At 37.4% G+C, this 17,875-nt stretch overlaps 1 long non-coding RNA gene and 1 other non-coding gene across 2 annotated transcripts in view; both read right to left on the bottom strand.

The window, feature by feature from the left end:
* Positions 1-17,875, bottom strand: part of LOC140627173 (uncharacterized) — a 150,197-nt gene that overhangs the window by 48,461 nt on the left and 83,861 nt on the right. The window lies entirely within an intron of this gene.
* LOC140628910 (U6 spliceosomal RNA) lies at positions 4,871-4,973 on the bottom strand. The gene has a single exon (XR_012026834.1). It is a non-coding gene; the product is annotated as a U6 spliceosomal RNA (small nuclear RNA).

Here is a 17,875-nt window from a genome sequence, read left to right as displayed (position 1 = left end):
ATTATACATATATATGTATAATTTCTTGTGACCGATTTTTGACTGTTCTGTGTTAATATTTCAAAGTGAGCAAAGCGTTTCTAGCATTTGTTCTGAGGATCGTATTGATTATTGGTGAAACCATTTGAAAACATTACCCTAAACCTGAAGTACTGATTTGACGGCATTAAATGTATTTAGATTTGTTAAAAGAATCTAATAACTCACAATATTTGCAGTTAATTGGCAGAAAATAGTTTAATGATAGTATTATAACATAATCAAAATGATCAGTTGAGAGCCTGTGCTAGCAAAGGTGAGAAGTCCAATTGCAATACGTAATCAGACATCTTAATGTTCATGAATTTTGACCTAAGTCCATAGAATGCATTCAGGTACTGTACGCAGTACTTTTGTACAGTCCATTTCTATGGTAAGTATATGGACCACTTTGAGCCACCACAAAGCTCAGACAGGCAAATCATGATGAAACATTCTTCTGGCAGTTGTAAAATGAGGAAAATCTGTAAGATTTGCCTTTCCAAATTTGTACTTCTCACATCTTGTCTAGCACCAGTGGGAGAAGTATTTATATGACCTCAGGACGTGAACCTCTCTCATTTCTCCACTCAGCAAAGTTTAGCAGTCTTGTTGAGTAGACAATTAAGTCTCATTATGGAAGAATCTGGTCTAGTCAAATAAAAATGTATCATTTTTCTAGCATATGACAAAGAAAAAAATAATACTAGTTTCTAGTTAGCATTTAAAGTATGAAATAACAGAGAGCATTTGTATTTGAGTAGAGTGTACTCACAGAATATTGCACATGTGCAAATAAGAGGCTAAAATGTCATCGTGTCGCATCTCATATCACAAGTGCAATAAAGACAGTTATGGTAGAGTAGGAAAATAAGACAGGAATTGGAAGTAATGTGTCACCCAGTTGTCTCTACTTAACATTTTCATAAGAAAGAACCTTTAAATCTTAATGAGGAAAACAAATCCCACATGTTAAAAAATAAAATGCATTGGGATGCCCATTGAAAATCAATAGAAACAGTTTCCTAAACAATACTGAGTTATTTCTGCTTGCATCCAACTTTCTTTGGTTTTCACTTTGCAGGCACTATATTTTAATGAATATTAAATGCATGAAGTTTGAGCATAACACCAGTGCAGCTCAGGCTTAAGGAGCAAATGAGGACCTAATAGGATTTTCCATCTTAAATTTCGTGTCACAGTTGAACATAAATTGCATTAGCAAAACTGAGCCACGTACTTTTGCTTGATATATTACCTTCTCTGACGTGTCAGCCTAAAGCCAAGTAATAGATGACTTAAAGAAACTGGGCCTCTTTCAATGTCAATGACACCTTCCACTTCAAGCTCAGTAATGGCCAGCATTATGGGAAACTTCCAGATTCTGTCAGGCACTCTATTATTAATGCGACTTGAGACACTGAATAAAATGAGAGATGTTTAAAAATACTCATTAGGAAAACAAAAAGAACTCAAACATGCTAAAAACATCCAAAGTGAAAATGAAAGCCTTAACATTTTGGCAAAATCATTGCGTGTTTTCTTTAAAAAGTGCAGATGGTTATAGGGGTGTCTGGGTGGCTCAGTCAGTGAGGTGGCTGACTGTTGGTTTTGGCACAGGTCAAGAACTCGGGGTCCTGGAATCCCACTCAGAGGTAAGTCCACTTGAGGATTTCTCTCCCTTTCCTCTGCCCCTCCCCCACTATTGGCAGGTGGGTGGGCTTTCTCCCTCTCTCAAATAAATAAATCTTTGGTCTCCTGTGTGCCTCAGTGGTTGGCTCAGGTTGTGATCCTAGGGTCCTCGGATGGAGTCCTGCATCAGGCTCCCTGCATGGAGCCTGATTCTCTCTCTGCCTAGGTCTCTGCCTCTCTCTGTGTCGCTCATGAATAAGTAAGTAAATAAATAAATACATACATCTTTTTTAAAAATTAAAAATGCAGGTGGCTATAAATTATATTACAGAATACGTTTTATGCTAAAGTTTGCATATTCCTTTTGGGGTAATCATTTTTTTAAAAGATTTTATTTATTTATTCATTAGATAAGTGTGTGTGTGTGTGTGTGTTTCACACAGCAGGAAATGTTTGAGATTCATTCATGTTGATCTACATATCACTAGGTTGTTGCTTTTAATTGGAGAGTGGTACTCAATTGTATAAATATATTTGAGTTTATTTATCCATTCCTCTCCATTTTTGCATTTTTGTTAGTGTTTCAGTTTGGAATGTACTAGTGATCATGTTGAACAGATAAAAAGTTAAAGGAATCATTAAGATAATTAGTATTTGAGAATATACTCCAAGATAAATAATATGTATGGGTCAGTTCCAGGCCACCATCTGATTTTGTAAATAAAGTTTTACTGGATGACAGTAAGCCCATTCACTTCTAAATTGTTTATACCTGCTTTCATGCTATCATGGCAGAGTTGAGTAGTTGCGACAAAGAACATATGACCCACAAAGTCTAAAATATTTTGATGCGATTCTTTGTAGAGAAAGCTTGCTAATTCCTATTCTAAAATGATTATCAGACTGATTAATGCTGGATGAGCTCTGCACCCAGTCAAAACGTCTTCACTGGATTAAGTTGTAATATTAGGACTTTGATTTTTCTTTAAATAAATACAAAATGGCGAAAGGCCATGGAAATAATATTTCTCCATCTTTTATTTAAAAAACACAATTTTAGGTCATTGACCATTATTATGTAATACAATGTATCTTAAAATATTAAAAATGAAAAATTACCTGAAATTTCTCAAAAGGATATGGTGTTACAAAGCAATGTGCATTTTCCTTTACTAAACCACAAAACTATGTAATGCATAGTATTTCCCTTTCTACCCTGGTATCCGGAAGAGTTGAATTTAATATTCTGTGCTAAAGTTTTGTTGTAATTATTTTTATTTTTTCATAATTTTGAACAATTGCCTTTATATTTACTGGCATTATTTATAAATGTCTCCTCCAGCGAAGCAAATCAAATATATCTGGAACAAGGAATGACTGAAGACAATTAATATGCACATATAGGCAGAGAGTAGAATTGTTAAAATACTTAAGACCATCACACAACACGCATAGAAATTTATGATTCTCATGCCTACCAACTGTCCTAAACTGGTTTTCAGCTACTTAGCAAAAAGTTCTAAATCCACAAAACTTTGAGTGTAAATGTGGGGATTGGCTCTGCCCACATTTAAGAATATTATCTCTTCCCCTTCTAGTTGTTCCTGATATTTTTCATTATCATTAAATTAACACAATAAAAAGTTAAATGTGAACGGATACTAAAACTTAAAGCCAGAAACATATGACGATCAAAGAAAAGATAAAAGGGGGTGATATTGATGCTCTTACAACAATGTAAACATCAATAGCTTGAAGCTTTATTACTGCTTCCTAAATATTATTCCAGTATCCTTTATTAATTAGGCATAAATATCCAAGGCCATTTTAAATACAGTCATGACCACGTTAATAGATACTTTATAGTAATAGTCAAAATAGAGTCACAATTGAAAAACACAATTGGTAATTTTGATTATTTGATGGGAAAGGAAAACTCTTGGCCACCAGTACTGTCACTTCTTGAAAGAAAGATTCAAATACAATTGCACAGGTGAGAATGAGTTCCCCTCTAAAGAGCAGATGGCCAGGAGGGGTTACACATCCCTGGGGCCGGGGGACAAGGCTTCCAGAAATGCTTCTACAAGGGGAGGAAGGGGGTTCTGAGAAGAAAGGATGTATACATAAATGTTAATTTTGTACTAAAAAAGAAGGCCACATGCTTCTCTGGATCTTTTCATGAGGCCTAAGGTGATAGAGTAGCTTAGCAATGGAGGGCAGATTGCCACATGCTGCGGCACTCAGTAGGAAAGGCAAAGGAAAACTGGTTAAGTATCATCCTTAACAAGCAGTTCCATAGTCATATTGTCTGCGGTGATTAAATGTTCACGGTATATCAATGGCCACATTAAATTAGCATTGTTAATTTAAACATTTTAGTTTGATTGTTCTGTTATTATTTAATTTATACACTGATTACTTCATTTTTTATAGCTGCATAGAAGATGTTAGCTACAGATATGCTTTTTAAAATATATTCGTTTGAATCTATTTTAAGTAACTGCCTAGTAAAATTAATCAAAACCCACAGAGGGAGACCAAAATAACTTTTGTCCTTTCCTTAAATTGTCTAAACAATTACCAAGTTCGAGAAGCAGGACTTTAAAGAAGTAACAAATGCTGTTAAAGCAGTCCCCTTGACAACAGAATAAGTAAAAAATTGTCCTGTCAAAATAAGTTTGAATCTACAAAACAAATCAACACAGAGGCATTTTCCCCCACCTATCAATTTGGCAGAAAAAATCAGGGTTTGACCATTCACCTTTCTGTGTCACTATGAAGCATCATCAGGCACTGTTCTACATCCCCTTGATCTAGCAATCCTTCTCCTCAAAAATCTGCCAAATACACCTGTATATGCACAAATTGCCAAGCTTTTAGCTACATCAATGATTCCCAAACAGTGAGAGGGAATGATTTTGCCTTCTTCCCCTCAGGGATATTTGGCAAAGAGTGGAGACATTTTTGGTTGTCACAAACTGGGGAGGATGTGTAGTACTGGTATCTAGTGGTTAGAGGCCAGGGATTCTGCAAAACACCCCACAATGCACAAGATTGTCACCCAACAAAAAATGAGTTGTTCAAATAGCGCAGGAGTTGAGAAACTTGGATGGAGATAAATTCTTTTATTTTTGTGATAAGCTATGCTACTTTCGATAGTTCCTATCTTCTGTTTTGCTTTCAGATTTTAGGGATATCTTTTTGTGATTCTCGTCAGCATTTATGGTTTTAGGTCCACGTTGCTTTTTGTGTCATCCTTGTTCAGGGGCTATGTAATCTCTGTATCGTTCCAATTTTAGTAAATGTGCTGCCGAATCTAGGACAGGTCTGTTTGCTTTGATTCCTATGTGATATATGAACTGAGAAATACCTATTAAGTTAAAATATCTTAATGATTAGATAACCTCAAGGAAAAAGGTCTAAGTACCAGAACAAAAGAAATTGTAAGCATTTATTTGCTGTCCTTAACTTAGATTTTGTGTATCCTGGCACCGAAAATCTAACTTAGAGCTTTGAAACAAGCAAAAGACAATTAGATTTTCACCAGATACACCAAAACACTAAAGGGTACTTTGTTTTATCGTTTCCTTCTGTGAATATTCTGTTTCTAGAGGGTTCTTTGACACAAATGCTGCCTAAACAAAGTGACCACTGCTTAAGTCCAAGAGGTTGTGCAACCTCAATGCAAATTGTGAGCCATTGACTCATCCTTTACCCACATGTATGATCACTGCACATGAAGTCCCCAAATTTTTCAAATGTTGATTAAAGAGAGCTAACATATAGGTCAGAAAAATACAGCTACCTTATGAAAAGTATTGTACTGTGATACCACAAAGTTTACACCTACTTAGCAAAGAAGGTATATATATTTTGTACTTGAAAACAACTTTTAAGATCTTTTATCTTCCTGATTCTCCAAAACTTGATTGTATAAAAGCCTATTTTTAGGAGCTGACTTTCCCTCTCTCTCTTTCCATATAAAAAAAATACTGTGAAGGGACGCCTGGGTGGCTCAGCGGTTGAACGCCTTCAGCTCAGGGTGCCGGGATCAAGTCCCACATCGGGCTCCCTGCATGGAGCCTGCTTCTCCTTCTGCCTGTGTCTCTGCCTCTCTCTGTGTGTCTCTCATGAATAAATAAATAAAATCTTAAAAAAAAAATACTGTGAAAATGAGGAAAGCCTCCACCAAAAAAATTTTTTTTAAAAAGAATCAACCATTCCCTCATGTTCTTCCTCCCTCCCACTTTCATTGTATATACTAATTGACCTCCATAGATGCAAATATTGTATGTAGTTGATATCCAAAAGTATTTCCATTTAATTACTGAAGCCTTTATGGGAATGGCAGAATCAAAATGAAGCTAAGAAATGAGAAACTAAAAAAAAAAAAAAAAAAAAAGAAAGAAAGAAATGAGAAACTAATTTTAGCTTCTGAAGCATTGAAACTCCTGTGCGGATATGTCTCTATAGTTGTAATAATTCTGATTATAAGAATCTCCATCAGTAAAAATAGAGATGTAATTATCAGCTGGGGACAGAAGGTGAGGCAAGTAATAATGATGTGACCATATTTTTTTCATGCTACGTATATATATCCCCCTTGTCAAGAACCTAAATACATTGGATATAAGCCCCTAAGGGAGAGGGAAAGAATTATCATTGACAAAAATCCTGATTAAAGTAATCATGATTCTACATTATGTTTTAAAGCTGGTCTGTTAGAGTGTCAGTATTTTATTAGAAAAGTCATATTCTCAATTAAGAAATGGCCTTTTGCCATGTTCCCAATTTGGACAGGATCCGTAGTCATTTTATGTGGATTGAGTTGTTAACAACTAAGTCAATGAATTATTTGGTTGTTGGATAAAATCAGTTTCATGACAAAAATAGCTGGTAATTTTAAAAGGATAAATGCAGGCTTCTAAAATAACTATTTTAAAAATTCAAAATTGCAAGTCAACAGTCCTTAGTACTACTGTAATAATCTTTTTTTAATATTGGGAAATTTTCTACACTTTTTAAACTTCAAAAAGACACTTCATGAAAACAGTATTCAGAACAAGTATCTATTTAACTTCAATTATATTTGAACAAATATGTAACTCCTCCCTTCTGTTGTTTTTACTATCTTACAATATATAATGGTTAGCACAGGCTCTCCTTCTAGAAAACCTCCCATTGTCAGTCGTGCCCCCTGCTGAGAAAATATTCATGAAACTAAGACCTATAGAGTCCCAGTCAGTTAAACTTTCTAGCTATGGCTAAATTCATGAATATGGGACAGATAATATTGTCTCTGAGGCCAATGCTTAACCATACTTTAAAAAGAACCTTTTTCTTTTTTTTTTCTTTTTTTAAATTTTTTTATTGGAGTTCAATTTGCCAACATTTAGCATAACACCCAGTGCTCATCCTGCCAAGTGCCCCCCTCAGTGCCATCACCCAGTCACCCCAACCCCCCACCCACCTCCCTTTCCACTACCTCTTGAAGAAACTTTTTCTGGGGCACCTGGGTGGCTGAGTCAGTTAAGCATCCCACTCTTGATTTCTGTTCAGGTCATGATTGCAGGGTTGTGAGATTGAGCCCCCAGCTGGGCTCTAAACTCAGCAAGGAATCTGCTGGACCATCTTCCTCAAATAAATAAAGTCTTTATTTTTGAAGATTTTATTTATTTATTCATGAGGGACACACAGAGAGAGACAGAGACATAGGCAGAGGGAGAAGCAGGGTCCTTATGGGGAGCCTGATGCGGAACTCGATCCCGGGACCCTGGGATCACGAACTGAGTCAAAGGCTCAACCACTGAGCCATCCAGGTGCCCCATAAATAAAGTCTTTAAAAAGAACCTTTTTCTTATGGTTTATATTTTCATTCCTTTATTCATTCAGCAAATAATAATTGAGGGCTTTCACTGAAATGAAAAGTATATATATTTTTTCCCTCATTGAGCTTGTGATCAATAGAATATAACTGACAATAAACTGCCAAAGACACAACTAGTTTTAAAATTATTACAAGGATAACTGCTACCATGAAAAAGTAAAGGAGGCTAGGAGAGCTCAGGTGCTGGGACTCTGACTGAAGGATTCGCTAAAAGGAGATCAATACATCAGGGTGAGTAAGAGTTAGCTGGATATAGAGGGACAAATGGCCTTCAGTGTGTATCAGAGCAGCATGTAGGAATTCTCCATGGCAGAAACCATCTTGGCCCATGTAAGGAAGAACTTTTGTCTATGGGACACAGGGGGTGGGAGAAACTTCTCAAGAGATGAAGAGGGCAGGGATGCTTGGGTGGCTCAGTGGTTGAGCATCTGCCCTCAACTCAGATCATGATCCCAGGGTTCTGGGATCGAGTCCTGCATCCGGCTCCCCGCAGGAAGCCTGCTTCTCCCTCTGCCTATGTCTCTGCCTCTCCTTCTGTGTCTCTCATGAATAAATAAATAAAATCTTCAAAAGAGAGAGAGAGAGAGAGAGAAAGAGAGAGAGATGAAGAGAGCAAAATAGGCAAGATCATGCAGGGTATGGTGAATATTTGGGATAAGAATAATTGGAGGCCACTGAATGTTTCTATGTGCTAACAGAAGTAATGTGCTCTTTTAATGGTAAAGTGAGCAAAAGGGGATTAGGAGAGAAGTCAATGAAAGTTTCCCAGTAGTTCAAGGCAAGTAGTAGCTTGCAATAGGGTGAGAGGAAGATATAGATTAAGATCAAGAAATGCCCTGCTATGTATAAATTGAGAAAAGGGACGCGTGGGTGGCTCAGCCGTTGAGTGTCTACCTTTGGCTCAGGGTGTGATCCTGGGGTCCAGGATTGAGTCTCACATCAGGCTCCTTGCGGGGAGCCTGCCTCTCCCTTTTCCTGGGTCTCTGCCTCTCTCTGTGTGTCTCTCATGAATAAATAAAATCTTAAAACAAATGTATAAAGTGAGAGAAACATGAGCACTGACAACTAGAATCACAAGCTTATCATTTCTATCCTATATTTATCCTATATTTATACTCTTAACATTTATCCAAAATATTTAATCCAAAAGATCACAGAGCATTGCACAATATTATATATGTATATCGTGTCATAATACAATAATGATAATAATTGGTTGTGCCAGCAGTCATTATATTGAATAAAAAGCAGCAAGTCTCCCATCCCGATAGTATCCCTGTGTAATTACTATCCAATCTAATACCTGTCCGATAGTTCCAAAAGATCACATAGCGGGAGGTATGCTATGCTAAGGGTGCCAGTTATTTGGGTGAATTTTCTCAGGACAATGATTGAGTTTTAATCAACGCGGTAGAACCTGAATTTTTTAAAAACAGAATACTTGATTAAATGTGATGAATAATTTAAAACTATTGAATTGTAACACATTTATTTACAAAATCAATAACCATTTTAATCTTACCTTAAATGAATTTTATGGCAAACTCAACAAAAGTATCTCCATGATGGAGAAATGAATATCAAAGTATAATGGAAATTGTTCACCATGTTACTTCCCTTATTTTCTGTAGTTTCCTGTGCTTTAATAATAAGCATGTATATTTGTTTCACAAAAGGACAAAACAAGCATATAAGAAATGAAGGTAATTACTGAAGGCAAATTTGAAATAGCCTAGATTACAAGGTATTCAAAGAAAATAGAGGATGATGGATAAATTACCAGGAACTACTTTCTTTGAACATATAATTAAGAAATGCCATCCACATACTCTTATTATTTTTATAAAATTGCATCTTTTTGAAGGGGTATTTCATTTACATGTTTTTACTTCACTTTCCTAAGGTCATTTCAAAGACCAGACATTTTGATTATCTTAAAATGACTGCATTTTCCTCTGTTATGGCAGAGGAAACATTTTCCTCTGTTACTGAAGCAACGAAATGAAAATTGGCCACACATCTGATTCTCTTCTTACATGTTTTGTTCCGAAAAACAGATATCAGAAATGAAAGACAAAGGGACTTCCTGAAACACAAATATTTTATCTGAGCTTTTAGCAATTACATCCAATTTCAGACGCTATCCACAATTTAGGGATCATATTTTTTTACTTGCTTTTCATATTCTTTTGTGTGATTCTGAAAAAATTCACTTGAAGATGGAAGGTGGACACATTAGTATAGTGCTTTCACAGAATACCCAGCTCGAGCTTTATATAATAATAAAGGTAAGATCTAACACTTACAGAACACTCACTGATAACCATGCACTTTCTAAGGATTCCATGTGTATTTGTACACTGAATTATCCAAAATAACTTGTGTAAGTTACTATTATCATCTCCGCATTGCAGTTGAAGAATCTGAGTTTAGAGTGAGAAAATTTTTGCAAGGTCCCACAGAGACCAAATGGAAGAAGGAATGAACACTGTCCGTCCGACTTCACACTTCACAGCCTAGGATATCAGAACTGTCATGTGGCACAATTGCTGAGAACATGCTATCGTATCATAATCTAGAAGTGTGCAGGGCATAACCAAAAAATTGTACAAGAGACTGTGCTGGCCCTTAGGGTCAGAGATCAGAGGAAGACAAGGCAGCAAGAGAGATGGAGAATGGACAGTCAGGGAGATCATAAATTAAGAATGCTGGTCATAAGAACCAGAAAGAGCAGAAAGAACTTCAACTGGTCAAATGGTAAATTCTGCTGATGGGTTAAGTTCAGAGCACATATCTGACTACTGGATTAAAGGCATGAAAGACAAAGTTAGCGATCTAGTCAAGGACAATGCTACTAAAATGAGAAGGACAGAAGCCTTAATGAAATGAACTGACCAGAGAAAATAAAGTGAGGAGAAGCAAAACAAAGGGTCAAGATAAAGCCAATGTGAGGTCATGCGAGAACCAATGATAGGCTTTTCAGGGCTGTTTGTAATTACAAACCAAAACTCATAAGAGAGTGTACATACAACATACAAACCAAACACAGCACCCTGACTGGCCTTGGATGAAAGGAGACCAGCCAGACACATAAATCAAAAAATATGACACAGAAAAGACAAGGTAGCCAAAGAACAATGCCCCTGAGCTACAAAGCACCTGGCAAATAGAAGAGCCATGAATCTGATGTACAGCTAAACAGTTAAACCACTCCCTACAGAGAACATCCCACAGAGAAAAGTCACTGACCCAATCTCCAGAGAAGTACAAAGAACAGCTAGACCAAGAGTTACTTAGCAAGAAGAAATACAAGTATAGGGGAGCTTCTGCCTGCAGAGTATGATTTGTAATCTTCTAAAAGTGACATGGTGAAACAAGTCTAAATATTTAAGAATAGTATCCCAGTAGGACAACACCAAGTGACTTAAATAGAAAGATTCATAAATAAAATATGTTGGATGAATGTTCATTGAACCTCTTGACAACAGAGTCTGTGTTTTGTTCATTTTGGCATCTGAGATGAAACATAGTATCTGACAGCAAAACTGCTCACTTGACTATTGTTCAATGATAAAAGTATTAAAGTGATCACAATCCTGGTGATCAGGATTTTTTGCCTGGTGATGCAGGCAAATGGTGCATATGAGGAATGGGGTTGGAGAGAGAGCAGAGGGCTTCTGGCATTTTCACTTAATGAGGCTCGATAGTTTTGCTGGACAGGTGGAAAGAAAATGAAAATAAATGGAGGCTGATAGGAAGGGAATGGTGGGGATTCTTACCTCCTACTTATTAAGTTTACATAAAGGGGCCTATTCATTCACAAGATAAAGTATGGGGGAAAAAATTCCATCTTCAACCTGCCTTCTCTATCATGACTTGTCACCAGAGGAAAAGCAACATACTGAATCGGTGAATGTGGGTGAACAGACCATAAGCAGATAAGCAGACCCTTCTCTTTCTGTCTCAGTAATTTGAATCTAGGAATCCATTCTCTCTCCTCCTCCTTCATGTGTAAGTTCCTTATCCTCAACAGGAAATCTCCTACTGGCCAATTTGATGTGCATACATTCAATTTTGGAAAGTCGTAATAAACCCAATGTGTCCAAAATTCCAAGCCACGTTCCAGTACATCTTTACAAATGTATATCTTTAAAACTGATATTTTCATCTTTGTCTGCCTTATTTCTACAGCCACTTCACAGTTGGTTATAAACTCGCTTGAGGGTATAATTAATATTCTCTCCTAAAACCCCTTCACAGTTCAAGCCACAAAGTGAAGTACTTTAATTTCCACCATAAGGAATCTAAGAGACCACAGGAAATACAAAATGGCAGGGACAGCATGTGTCTTTGGACACTAAATGTTCTGGGTAAACTGTATTTAAATTACATTTGAGGGGAAAGTAGCTGGTTTCCCTCTGCATATACTGAAGAGTCAAATCATATTTAGAGTTGTGGCCAGATTTGTCCCTTAATAAAGAAATGGGGGGACGCCTGGGTGGCTCAGTGGTTGAGTGTCTGCCTTTGGCTCAGGGTGTGATCCTGGGATCGAGTTCTTCATCAGGCTTCCTGCATGGAGCCTCCTTCTCTCTCTGCCTATGTCTCTGCCTCTCTCTGTGTCTCTCATGAATAAATAAATAAAATCTTTTTAAAATTAAATCAATAAAAATAAAGAAATAAGGGAGAAGGTAAGAGCAAGCAGGGACACTTAGAGAGAGTGCGGGCAAGTTAGTCACACTCTTGAAATAATGACAGGAGAAGGAATCAAATTATTACCAGGTATCATTAAAAAGACCAGACAAGAGAGAAGTCAGCGTAAAGGCAGAGAAAATATTAAAATTGAGAGGGAACTGATCAAATCTGCTTCCATATAGAAAGACTGTCTTGGGGCACTTGGGTGGGTCAGATGGTTAAAGTGTCTGCGTTCTGCTCAGGTCATGATCTCAGGGTCATGGGATAGAGCCTGCATCAGGCTCCCTGCTCAGTGAGGAGCCTGCTTTTCCCTCTCCCTCTGTCCCTCAGTCCACTCTCCAACCACTGCTTGTGCTCTCATGCTTGCTCTCTCTCTCTCAAACAAATAAATAAAAATCCTAAAAAAAAAAACAAAGAAAAAAAAAGACATGCTTCAGAGTGCCTGCGTGGTACAGTGGGTTGGGCCTCTGACTCTTGGTTTTGGCTTGGGTCCTGATCTCAGGGTCCTGAGATTCAGCCCCATGGGAGCTTCATGATGAGTTCAGAGCCAGTTGAAGGTTCTCTCTCTCTCTACCACTCCCTCCTCTCTAAAATAAATAAATAAATAATTTTTAAAAAAGCAAAGACATGCTCCAAGAGAACAAAAAGAACATTCACAGATTAAAGTGTCTTTAGCCAAAAAATAAGCTAGTTAAATTTGGTAGCACTAAGCAGAGAAAAAAAGTATTTCAGAGGGAATATGGCTGAAGATAATAAACCTGCAATCTTTCCATATAGTTATTTTCAACATCAAATATTATTTTTCATTATGAAAAGTAATGAAGCAATTAAATTAGAATCATATCAAATATTATATTTTCAAGAACTTTTTGAGAGGGATTATTATCCTAACATGCCTTTCAAATTTCCCAAAATGTGTTGGCAGCTTTCTTAGAAATCTTGCTCATCTAGGAGAAAGTATGCAGTTTTTAGGTAGTAACTTTAATTTTTTTTTCAGTTTTATAGATATATAATTGACATACGGTATTGTATAAACTTGAAGTGTATAGCATAATACCTTTATTTACATATGTTGGGAAATGATTACCACAGTAAGTTTTGTTAACATCTATCACCTCATGTAGTTCCAAAAAACACATGTTTTCTTTCCTGTGGTAAAAACTTTTAGGACCTACCTTGTTAGTAAATTTCAGATATTTTAGGTAGTAACATTTGATCAGTTCCTATTATCAGATTTATAATTTCTTTAGTTAAATTTTTAAAAAATATTTTATTTATGTATTTGACAGGGAGAGAGCACAAGCAGGGAGAATGGCAGGCAGAGGGAGAGGGAGAAGCAGACTACCCACCCAGCAGGGAGCCTGATGCAGGGGTTCAATCTCAGGACCCTGGGATCATGACCTCCAACTGAGCCACTCAAGTGCCCCCAGTTTCTACAATGAAACTTATCAGCCACTAGATTTCACTTAAGTGTAGCAGAATGACACAATCTTTTCACATCTGAATGGCCATTCCTAAAGTACTATAAATATCATTTGCCTGGTGCACCTGGGTGGCTCAGTGGTTGAGCATCTGTCTTTGGCTCAGGGCATGATCCTGGGATTGAATCCTGCATCAGGCTCCCTGTCTGCCTATGTCTCTGACTCTCTTTCTGTGTCTTTCATGAGTAAATAGATAAAATCTTTAGAAAAAAAATATCATTTGCTTGTTTTAAAATTTTTGTTCCAGGGGCACCTGGGTGGCTCAGTCAGTTAAACATCTGCTTTGGGCTCAGGTCATGATTCCAGGATCCTGAGACTGAGCCCCATATCAGTCTCTGTGCTCAGTGGGGAGTCGGCTTCTCCCTCTCCCTCTGCCACTTCTCCCTGCTTGTGCTCTCTTTGTCAAATAAATAAAATCTTTTAAAAATAAAATTTTGTTCCATTTTAATCATGAAATACTTAAAAATTTATTTGAGCCCTGAAACTTGGCAGTTAAGTGTTACACATTTGAACTCTTAGGCTAATCCACTCTAATATCTGCTTCTCATGGGACACCTGGGTGGCTCAGCAGTTGGTGTTTGCCTTCGGCCCAGGGCATGATCCTGGAGTCCCAGGATCAAGTCCCACATCAGGCTCCCTGCATGGAGCCTGCTTCTCCCTCTGCCTGTGTGTCTGCCTCTCTGTGTGTGTGTCTCTCATGAATAAACAAATAAAGTCTTTTAAAAAAATCTGCTTCCCTTATTTGCTTGTTAGTCAGTTTTTACTATTATTTGAAGAAAGGAAAGCTTATAGGGTTTCATATATTAAAAATTGAATTTCCAAGGATGCCTGGGTGGCTCAGTCTATTAAGAATCCAACTTTTGATGTTGGCTCAGTCATGATCTCAGGATCCTAGGCTCAAGCCCTATGTTGGGCTTGGCACTCAGTGAGGAGTCTGCTTGAAATTCTTCCCTCTCCCTCTGCCCCTCCCCTGGCTCTCTCTCTCTCAAACAAATAAACAAATAAAAATCTTTAAAAAATATTAAATTTCCAAAATTCCTCTAAGTATTTTACTGAGGGAAATTCTGGTTCCAGGTTATAATAATATTTCCAAGATAAATGGGATTGGTTTCCATCTGTCCAATTTTAATTTGAAGAAATAATTCCATAAAAAATAATTGGGAATGTTGCCAATAGAATAGTCTGTACTTTCCTTGTGGTTATATTCCAGTGTTGTTTATAAATTTATGACTTCTGTGATTAATTTGAACTCATTTGCAATTACAAAATTAAAATTTACTCAGATTAAAGAAAATAGCAACTATTAAAAATAGCATTATTAAAATTTAATGGTATGACTTAATAATACTGTCTCCTTTATTTTGCAAAATGAGTATTCCTTATATCTAGCTGGTAAATAAAAAGAATGCAATTCTCTGAGATATCACTTTTTCTGTAATTCCTAAGAACCTATGGGATATAGTCGGGTATGTGGGAAGAAAATTTTTCTGGGAATGTTTTTTTGTGTGTTTGTTTGTTAAGAAACATTTAGGGAGGAGAAGTTAAGATGGCAGAGTAGAGGAGGACCCTCTGCCTTAAGGTAAGATGGCGGAGTAGCAGGAGGACCATTTGATAATCATATTATCAAATGATTTTGAACACCCAGGAAATCAATATGAGGACCGAGAGAACAAACTACACATAACTATAGAGAGAAAAGAGGCCATAACATGGAAGGTAGGAGGTGCAAAGATGTGATTTGGGGGAGAAAAGAATCATGGGTGCTGCTGAGTGGAGGGAGCCCTAATTAGGGAGAGAGGAGAAAGAAAAAGTGAGAACAAGAGATAAAAGCAGCAGGCAGTGGGTTGCACAAGAAAAACACTTCCCCAAAACCACTGACTGGGAAAATCTGGGGCAGATTACTGCAGGAAATATTTAATAGTCCCTGTACTCTTCCATGTATATTGTCAAGACTACACTTTGGAAGTAGCACTAAGGAACAGCACTCACTGAAAGTTCTGTGTCCTGGGAAATGTTTTAGTCACAGGGAACAGGGATTGTTAGTCCTAGTCCAGTGTAGTGGAGCTCAGAGAAGATTTTTCTAGTCTGAGTAAGGGATTTGACATACTGCCGAGAAACTGCCCACGACTCTATCCTAAAGCCTGGAGACAGCACTCCTTGCTGTAAGAGATGGTGTATATGAGGGCAAGCTTCTCACACCATGGTGTTTCCAGGCACAGAAAAGTATTTCATGTATTGCAGGTGCTCAATGAGTACTTTTCGATGGATAGATGAATAGATGAATAGATTTCATAAATCCAAAGTAAATAAAATATGGCAGAGACTGCCAATTGTCTCCCCAATATTTATTTCCTTCTTTTTCCTTTGTTAGTAATAAAAAGTCACCCAATTTTATCTTGATCTGTCAAGAGACAACACTTCCCAGCCTCAACTGCAGCTAGTCGTGTCCATATGACTGACTTCTGACCAATGGCATACAAATATAAATATTGTGTGCATCTTTGGGTCATGGCTTTCAAGGAAACCAGCTTGCTCTCCACTGCAGATGTGACAGCACAATTGACATGCAGAGGAGGACAACACAGGGGATGGTGAAGCAACAACAGAAAAGGAACTTGGGTCCCTGGATGATCTAAAAGGCATAGACACCAACTCCCTGGACCTCCTATAAGTCCAGGCTTTCCTGTGAAACAGAAATAAAAAAATTGTCATCGTCATTTGGTCACTGTTAAAACAACTGAAGTATATTCCGCATTAATATGTAGAATGACTCGGGGCACCTGGGTGGCTCAGTCGATTAAGCGTCTGACTCTTGATCTGAGCTCAGGTCATGATCTCAGGGTAAGTTCAGGCCTACGTTGAGCTCCACAACGGACGTGGGAATGTACTTAAAAAAATAAAGAAAAATGTAAAGATGACTCATTGGTTTTCTATTTAAAAAATTGTTTGTCCCCAAGTATGTATAGAAGCATGGAAGATCGTATGTCTGATAACGGTATAACGTCATCTAAGTGGGATTGGATTAAATGGCCAGGGGCTATCCATATTACCTCAGGAATTTCATGAATTGTTAATAATGAATGTTTTTTAGTTAAGTAATAGAAACAGCCATTATTATATAATATTAAAACTACAGTTGACCCTGAACAACATGGGTTTGAACTGTGTGAATCCACTCATACATGGCTCTTTAAAGAAAAATACAGTACTGTAAATATCTTATGATTTTTTATTTTATTTTATTTATGGGGATCCTGGAAGGCTCAGTTGGTTGAGCACTGGACTCTTGATTTCAGCTCAGGTCATGATCTCTGGGTCATGGGAACAAGCCCCATGCTTTGGGCTCAGTGCTCAGCATGGAGTCAGTTTGAGATTCTCTGTCTCCCTTTCTCTCTGTCCCTCCCCCTGCTCATGTGCACACATTCTCTCTCTCTCTAAAATAAATAATCTTTTAAAAAAAAATCTTTTGAGAGAGAGAGAGATGCCTAACCAACTGTCCCACCCAGGCACCCCAGTCTCTTATGACTTTCTTTCTTTTTTAAAGATTGTATTTATTTATTCACCAGAGACACAGAAAAGGGCAGAGACATAGGCAGAGGGAGAAGCAGGCTCCCTGTGAGGAGTCTGATGCGGGCCTCAATTTCAGGACCCTGGGATCACGACCTGAGCTCAACCACTGAGCCACCCGGGTGCCCCTCTTATGATTTTCTTAAATAAAATCTTCCCTATCTTCCCTGTCTTAGTTTCCTGTAAGAATACAGTATATAATACATATAACAATCAAAATATCTGTTTATCGCCTGTGTATTTTGTTGATAAGGCTTCTGGTAAACAGTAAGTTATCAGTAGTTAAGATTGTGGGCAATCAAAAGTTATGTGCAGATTTTCTATGCAAAAGGTTAGGGCTCTTATCCCCTGCATTGTTCAAGAATCAACTGTTCTTTACCCTCTCTAACTCCTTCAGTTATATTTCATTTATATTCTTTTATCATTGAAATAATTAGATCAGAGACACAGCAGATAAAACTGGAATCAAAGTAAAACAAATAGATTTGTATGAAGCAAACTAGGTGTGTTGGAGGGCCTGTCACTGGTTTAAGTTAAAATTATTCAGATTATGACGTGCTTAATGAGGAGGCCCAGAGCCACCTATAAGGGATTGGCA

This window comes from Canis lupus, chromosome X (assembly GCF_048164855.1).
Source record: "Canis lupus baileyi chromosome X, mCanLup2.hap1, whole genome shotgun sequence".
NCBI classification, from domain to species: domain Eukaryota; kingdom Metazoa; phylum Chordata; class Mammalia; order Carnivora; family Canidae; genus Canis; species Canis lupus.
This window is presented reverse-complemented; position numbering and strand designations above follow the sequence as displayed.